We start from the raw sequence: 8919 nt of genomic DNA, 5'->3' as shown, positions 1-8919 counted from the left end.
AACCCACTATTTCCATTTTGGAAAAAAATTAAAGGGCAGGCACAGGAAGAGAAGCTTGTGAAGGAGACCAGGGAGGAGTGGTCAGAGAGGTAGAAAGAGAACCAGGAGACAATAGTAATCTGAAGGGGGGATAAAAAATGTTTCCAGAAGGAGCAAGGAGGTGGTTCACAGTGTTTGAAACAGTAGAACCGTTCAATAAGATAAGGCCTGAGAGAAGTCCACTCGATTTGCCCATTACCTCCGTGAGAGCAGTAGAGGCCTGGAGATGGAACCCAGACTGCAGTGGATTGAGAATTAAATCAGAGGCGGAGAAGTGAAAACATTTAGTAGAGATTATTCTTTCGAGAAGCTTGCCTAAGAAAGGAATGTGGTAGCTAGAGGGCAATGCTTTGTCAAAGAAGGATTTGTTTGTTTGTTTTTTAGAGAGAAGAGACTTGAATATGTTTAACAGCTCGGGGAGCGGGGGAAGGATTTCATAGAAAGTGAGAAGTTGAATATACAGGTAAGTAAAAGAATAAGGCTTAAAAATCAAATAGCCCTAGGAGAATTGTGAGAGTTAAATTCACAATGAGGCATAAATATACGGTCTTTTTTTAAAGAGAAAGATTTGACAGGGCAGAGAGAGAAGAGTAGATGGTACCGGGCTAATTAAATCCTTTGCAGTAATAACATGCTAACAGCTGTTACCAGCTGGCTTAGACACACACACATACACACACGCCCCGCTTTTTGCTTTTCATGAAAGGCACAGAGCTTCACAGTTACCAAGTGATGTTGGGAAAGGCACAGTTATCCTCTGTACCTCAATTATCACACCAAAGGGGGAAAAAAAAAGAATAGCTGAGTCAAATCTCTTGGTAAACAGGTGACATCAGAACTCGATGTAGCAATGCTCATTTTTCTCTCTATCAGGTTTCCTTGAGCACGTTCATTCTTTGCCAAAACAAGTCCAGAGTGGGGAAAAAATGAGAGATAGAGATTTAGGATCTTTAAATTGGAAGGAATCTCATTAGTTCATCCTCCTGCCTACAGGCAATACTGTACCTTAATCAAACAGACACCTATCCATCTTCCTGCCCTTAAATTTTTCCAAAAGGAGATTGCACAATCTCCAACTCAGTGTTAGGCAACCAAACTGACAAGAACTTCTTTCTACTTTCTATTCAGACTGTCCCAAGAAAATGGCAAATCAAAAGCCCCTACAATTTGGAGTGTTGGCGTTCTTGGGAGCAGGGGTCTGGAACTGAAGGGAGGGAGTGGGGCGGGGGGTGTCTGAGTGTAAAAGACGTAGTGCAGTGAGGGAAACCAGAGAGCAGTGCTCAGGACGGCCAGGCTATACTCCAGGGAACATGGATCCAGAGGTTAGCTGCCTCTGCAGCCCCACTCTCTTTCCACACACAGCCAGCCAGCTGCCTACTACCATTAGTGACTTCTCCCCTTTCTGAAGTTCATTTAACCATAATTTCACCTGGCGCCTCCCTAGGGATAGTCTCTACTTTAAACTCAATCCATTCTGAAACTTGTCAGCTCTCTCCCTATGTTGATGAAGTTGTTCATTAAATACTCAACTTGTCTACTTAAGTCAGTGATTGTATTTATTTTACTAAAGTATTTCTGGATCGCCTAGGGGTGAAGACAATCTGACAAAAAGTGGCGTGGCCTAAGTTTCTGAGTGTCTATGCATGTTTATCAGGGGTTGCTAAAGACCTAACCCTTTAGCTGACCAGAGTGTGGCCTCTAGCTTCCATACAGGTATTCATTAATTATATAATGAATTACCAAGCAACAATAAGACCTGGAAAGATAATAATGTTGCAGTTAGCCAGCCTTTTCCCGCAAAAAAAGCTAACATTTATCGAACACTCACTATGTGCCAGGCACTCTTTTAAGCACTTTATATATTTTAACTCAATTAATCCTCAAAACAATCCTACCACATAGGTGCTATTTTTATATCTGCGTTTTACTGATGAGGCACAGCCAGATTAAGCAATGTGCCCCAAATCACACAGCTAATAAGTGGTAAAGCCAGGATTTGAACCCAGACAGTCTGGTTTAGGAGCCCAGGTTTTTAACCTGCCTCTCAATGAAGATTCTTTTAGCCCTGTACGTCACCATAAAGGGAGTAAAATGGAAAAAATATATATATTAAAAAAAGAAAAAAGAGAGAAAGACTGAAAAACAGTGCATTTGGTGGGAAGGGATAGAATGTCACTAACGACTGCTCAGTAACATTCTGGTGTAAGCTGCCTACTCCTGCCTAGACGTTGTTCTTCATCTGTTTTGTCTTTAGCCTGAAACTTTTTATGTTGAATTCCATCTTCTTAATAACTATTAGAAGTTCAAGCCCATTTAATTTCTGCCTATCCTTCAAAGCCCAGTGCAGGTCCCACCTCCTCCAAAAAGCCTCCATGTCCATCCAGTCTACAGTAATCTGTACTTTTAAAAATTTTACAGACTTGTCTGTAACGTTCATTTGGCTCTGACTTGCATTCTCTATTAGCTTTGTGTGCATTTATGTCTCATCTTACCAACCATACTGTAAACTCTCCAAGGGAAGAGACTAAGATTTTTCTTTCTCTTGCATCTTGTATCCACCATAATGCCTAGCACGGTGTATTGCAAAAATAGGCACTGAGTAAATATTTGTTGGTTGACTGATTGATTGAAAAAGGTCAGAAACTGCATCAAATGTTGGTTAATTCCCACATCATTTAGTGAAGAACTATGCACTCAATGTGTACTCAATAAACATTAATAATGATTACAAAATCATTCAAAAAGTCTTTATGGAGTTTCCACAGTGTGTAGAGAATGATGCTGCGGGGATAGAAATGAAATTGAAGACACAGCTTCTACCTTTGAAGAGCTTAGCTTAGTCTTCTCTCACTACTTCAATGCACACTGTCTCCTTTCTCTGAATTCCTGCTGCATTTGAAGTCAGGACTAGTTATCACTCACTTGTTGTCTCCCTCAATTAGATCGTGAGCTCCTGGAAGGAAATGGATAGCACTGTGCTGGGAACATAATAGAATCACAGAATTGGAAGTGACTTTCGAGCTTTCCTTATTGTCAAACTTCCCACCCGGTGCAAGAATCCCTTTTGCAACAGCCCTGTTCCAGCTCTTATTTAATTATATGCTTCCAGAATCAGGAATTAACCGAAATAGGAAATGCAGGAAGAAGAGTAGGTTCACGGGCTAGATGAGTTGGATTTTGACTACGTGCAGTTAAATGTGATTCCAGACAACCAGATGGAGACAAACAGCTGAAATTCAAGTCTCAATATCAGGAGAGAGGTCAGGGCAGAAGATAGAGTCTTGGAATCTTGGGCATTGTTGTGATAGTTGAAACACTAAGATTGAGTAAGACTGCCAAGGACAAAGTCTCTGAAAATTCTTCTACTTAGAAAACGAGAGGAGAAATCAGTGAGGTGGGAGAACTGGAAGACAAAGGAGAGAGTTTTAAGGAGAGGTTGGTCACCAGAGTCAATGAGGGATAGAGCAATGAAGTTAGAGAGGATAAGACTGAGAAAAAGTTATTTCATCTGGTGATTAAGAAGCCAGACCTTTGATGACCTTGAAGAGAGCAGTCTCAGTGAAGTAGGGTCTATTTTTACTTACTCTCGTTACCCCTAATGCCTAGCACAATGTCTGGCTCAATACATATTTGTTGAATAACTGAATAAACGGATGAATGAATTGTAGTTCCTGCCCAAAACAAGAGGTGATGGGAAAAAGTAAACAAGTTAGCCTTTTTTTCCCCTCTGAGGCAAGAGGGGAATATAGGTGATAAGATAGAGAAATGCCAAGGTGAAAAAGAAAGAAGTTGAGGGCTATGATTTTCCCCCCCAAAATATGAAGTAAGCTCATCTGAGAATCTCTCACAGGTTCCATTCTCTCTCAATAGATAAGAACTATAAACTCTGGACAAAATACACACACACACACACACACACACACACACACACACACACACATCCCTACCTGAAAGCTCCAGAGAGTGAAGAATAGCAGGCATATATTGGAGGGAGGTTGGAACTTGGAATAAGGGAACAGCATGGGGCAAGTTTCTCATTTTTATGGCTTTATTATGAGGGCAGGCTGCAGTCACCAGTCAGACCATTAAAACCATATTAGGAAACCCTCATATGTCTAGCCTGAAGAACCAGAGGACAGGGGGCCTGTGGCAACCATAGTCTCTAGAAAGTGAGGGGATAGCTCAGAAAAAGATTCTGAGAAAAGGAACCCAAAATTATCTGTATAAATTCTTCCCAGGTCTTCTCTTGAGCCACACATGCATAAGGCAAACTCAAAGCAGTTCTCGTCTAAGACTAAAAGGATGGAACTGAGATTTGAGCTGCCACCCATTGCAGACAAGGCAGAGTTTTCAGTTGGAATCTAACCATGTTAATCGCTTGCTGAAACAAATACATCCACACTCTTCAGAGGAATACAACAGAATCTGGAGTCTCCACAAGATAGCATTCACAATGCCCAGGAAACCCTCTAAAATTACTCAATATATGAAGAATCAGGAAAATGTGACCCATTCTCAAGGGAAAAGACAACTAGACAACTAATGGAGGCCAACCCTGACATGATGATGCTTGATGAGGAGAGAAAAATACCCTGATAATGAATGAAAAGATAGGAAACTTCAGCAGAGAAATATAAAATAAAAAAAGAACTCAATGGAAATTCTAGAACTGAAAAACACAATATCTGAAATAAAAATAAATAACTAGATGGACTCAATATCAGAATGAAATAACAGAGGAAGGAGTTGGTGAACTTGAAGATATAATAATAAAAAGCATCCAATCTGAAGAAGAGAGAGAGGGGGTTGAAAAAAATGAACAGAGCCTCATAGACCTGTGGGACAATATCATAGGTCAAAAATAAGTGTGATTACAGTTCCTGAAGGAGGGGAAGGAGAGAATGGGGTCAGAAACATTATCGAAAGAAATAGCGGTTGAACACGTTCCAAATTTGGTGAAAGACATACATTTACACATTCAAGCTCAGCAAAGCCCAAACAGGATAAATACAGAGAAACTGTACCTATGCGTATTCTAGTCGAACTGCTGAGAACCAAAGACCGAGAGAAAATCTTGAAAGCAGCAAGAGAACAACAACACAGTACATATAATGATTCAAATAACAGTCAACTTCTCCTCAGAAACTATGGCTGCTAGAAAACAGTAGAAAAACATCTTTAAATTGCTAGGGAAAAAATCATTGTCAACCCAGAATTCTATGTTCAGTAAAAATATTCTTCAAGAATGAAGGTGGGGCCGGCCTGGTTGCATAGTGGTTAAGTTCGCTTGCTCCGCTTTGACGGCCCCGGGTTTGCAGATTCAGATCCTGGGCATGGACCTACACACCATTCATAAAGCCATGCTGTGGCAGCATCCCATTTACAAACTAGAGGAAGAATGGCACGGATGTTAGCTCAGGGCTAATCTTCCTCACCAAAACAACAACAACAACAACAAATGTATATGTGCATATGTATAAGAATGAAGGCAAAATAAAGACATCATCAGATAAAAGAGAGTCTCTCTCATGCTTATAAACCTTTATTCCTGCTGTTCCCTCTGTCTGGAACACACAGTCTCTCCCCTAGTCTCCTCCACATCTTCAGCTTGCTAATTCCTACTCATCCTTCACATCTAAGCTTAGATATCACTTCCTCCAGGAAACCTTCCTGGTCCCCCAAGTCCAAGTTAGATGTCCTTCTTTTATATACCTATAACCCCCCATATTTCCCCAATCTTAGTATTTATCATGCTGTATGTGATTGCTTGTTTGATTGCCTATGAATCCCACTAGACGATATGCTTCATGAGGGCAAGCACTTTGTTTTTCTTATTGGTATCTTTAAAGTCCCTGGCACGTAATAGGCACTCCATTAATATTTATTGAATAAAGGAAAGAATGTCTGATTCCAAAGTATTTTTTCTTTCTACTACACCAGGCTGCCATCACGGAGAGGGAGGTCCTGACACTACTGTAAGATTCACTACTATTGTACTCTCTCAACTTTTTGGAGAAATCTACTGTTCTCTGAAAAACTGCAGCCTTCATTGAACTACTATTTTCCTGTTTTCCTATTTTCCTATTTTTTCCTATTACATGGCAATTACTGTTTTGGGAAAATCTATTTGTGCTTAACATAGATCCTTGGCAATCAATGCTTGTGAAAATCCTCATTTTAATACTACTTCAAGTTAGTGGCTAGCAATATGGAAATGATTATCTATGGTACATCCAACTGATAGAATAATACGCAGGAACTAAAGTTCTATTTATGAACCTGTGTAATCATTTGAAAACATCTTTATATGTTAAGTGGGGGAAAAAACCCAAATACAAAATTATACATATAGTGTGGTTACAACAGTGTTTTCTTTTAATTTATGTAGAAGGAAAAAATAATACTGGAAAGAAATATAGCAAAATATTAACTGTAGTTTTCATTGGGTGATGGAACTATAAGTACTTAAAAATTTTTTTTCTGTATTTTATAATTTTTCTTTAATAAACATGCATTACTTCTATAGTGTCTGGGGGGTGACTTTCTTTTTTTTTAAGTTTAAAATAGAAAGTCTCAGGGCAGGTAGAAGTCCCCTGGTATACCAGACCACGATCACAAGTAAAACAGGACTGTGTTTAAGGCTCCTTTCTCTTTAACTTATATCTTAATGGCCTGATGCCACTTAGAGATTAGCTGAGTGCATGACCTTGTTGAAGGATGCTGTAAGTCTGGCCTCGGGAAAAGAAGAAAGGGGATCAGCAATGGAAACTGCCAGAGGCAGAAGGAGAAAGAGACTAAGCAAAGAGATCAGAGAACATAAACATAAAAGAGCAGGAAACAGGAGGGGGGAGGGAAAGACAAGAGGATAGGTATACTTTCATACGTTGGCGCCCCTATGAAAAAGAGGAGCTAGTCATGGATTTTTGTAACAGGCATAGCTAGCATATTTTTCATGTTATTTTATCACTGTCTGTATTAAGACTGTATTTGTGCCTCGTGCCTCACTATTCCTCCCAGGGGCAGGCTGTGTACTTCTTCAGCCCACATGTGCTGTCATATCTGCCTGCTGCTGCCAGGGAAGATCAACTGGACATTAGATCTGGACATTCTGGAGCCTGCTCTGGGAACAAATTGCATAACCACATGCCTATCTATGTGAGCTATAGATTTAGCAGGGTATATGGGACAGTCAGGAACCTTCTGGGTGATAAAGGAGATCTGGATGGGGATTCAGTGTCTCTCAGAGGCATTTATGGAAATCAAAAAAGTACATCAGTTCTTTCTGGGTCTAAATCCCATTTACGACATGCAACTTGACTAACTGAACAATGCTGGCTCGCAGCCAAGACCGTTTTGCAAGATGTTTATACCATTCTGTTGACTTTGTGTACTACTTCTGTCATCCTTGAAGCTTTTACTGGACTAGTGGGATGACTGATGGGGGATTTTAGTTTATTAAACGTCAAGTGAGGGTGTTGGGATTAGAAATGAATTTCTACATGGTTTGGTTTGAGTATAGTCATTTCCCAGAAAGACAGGCTTTCTAGCAACCTTGTCTTTAACCCGTCTGGAAACCAGGAACAAGGAGAATTAACCTTAAAAGAAGAACATATAAAAAGACCAATACCAGATCTTCGCATCATCCATTGACCTTTAGAGGGTGGACACAATTGTCTCAGAGCTCCTGATGATCTAATTTGTAGCCTAAAAGAGCGTGGCTTCCATTACCCTATGTTAGAGTCTTGCACTATCCAATACAGTAGCCACTAGCTACATGCGACCAAATTTAAATTAATTTAAATTAAATTAAACTAAAACTTCAGCTCCTCAGTTGCCTGGCCACATTTTAAATGCTCAATAGGCATGTGTGGCTAGTGGCTGCCGTATTGGACAGTACAGATATAGGACATTTCCATCATAACAGAAAGTTCCATTGGGCAGCACTGTGAATCCAGACTCATGGGATGGTGATTTGGGGACCAGGGATCTCTGCGTCTGTGTGTAAAGTAACATTTTTTTCTTACTTCAGGCTGTCTCTCTGCATTAATGTGCTCAGAGTGACACCAGGGAAATTGACATAGTTTAGCAGACTTATTAACCCTCTTGCCACATACACACACAAAAAGATACGAATTCTGCTTTAGGGAATGGCTAAATGAAATGTGGCATATTCGTTAAATGGAATACAATACAGCAGTTAAAGGGAATGAACTAGCTGTTTCAATAAGGATAGATCTCAAAAGCATTTTTATGTGAAAAAAGCCAGTTGCTGAATATAATCATTTATTGTACATATTTTTCCTATGTAAGAGTATTTTTTTAAAAAAGTCTGGAAGGATACATATCAAGCTCATGACAGTGGTAACTTCAGGGAGGCGGGCAAAGGTGAGTGGGATAAGGGACCAAATGGACTTTTAGCTTTTTCTGTAATGTTCTAAATTTTCAAAGGAAAATATACGCATGTATTACTGTGTAATTACAATGATTAACACAGAACACAAATTTATATGTATAATATGAATATAAATATGTAAAAACATGGTGGTGAAAAAAATAAGAGAAGTACAAAAAAACCTTAGTGATAGTTGCGTTAAGAGGATGGGATTGTGGGTAATTATTTTCTCCTATTTCTCTATTTTTTAAATTTTTTTGTTTTGTGGCTGTAATGTTAAATTTTAAAATAATAAATGAGTCTGCCTTTATGCTGCTGACATAGTATTATCACACATTAGGTGCAGTTCATAAGAGGTAAATGGCTCTGGTATATAATTAGTACCAGAAATAATAGCTCAACATCATTTACGTAAAAAATTTTAATTGTCCTTGGTGACAGTCTCCAAAATTCAACTGGTCAATATAAAATCCCCTTCTGCAGCTAAT

Source organism: Equus quagga, chromosome 10, assembly GCF_021613505.1.
Source record: "Equus quagga isolate Etosha38 chromosome 10, UCLA_HA_Equagga_1.0, whole genome shotgun sequence".
Classification (NCBI taxonomy): Eukaryota; Metazoa; Chordata; class Mammalia; order Perissodactyla; family Equidae; genus Equus; species Equus quagga.
The sequence above is the reverse complement of the archived record's forward strand: the minus strand, read 5'-3'. Positions refer to the sequence as shown.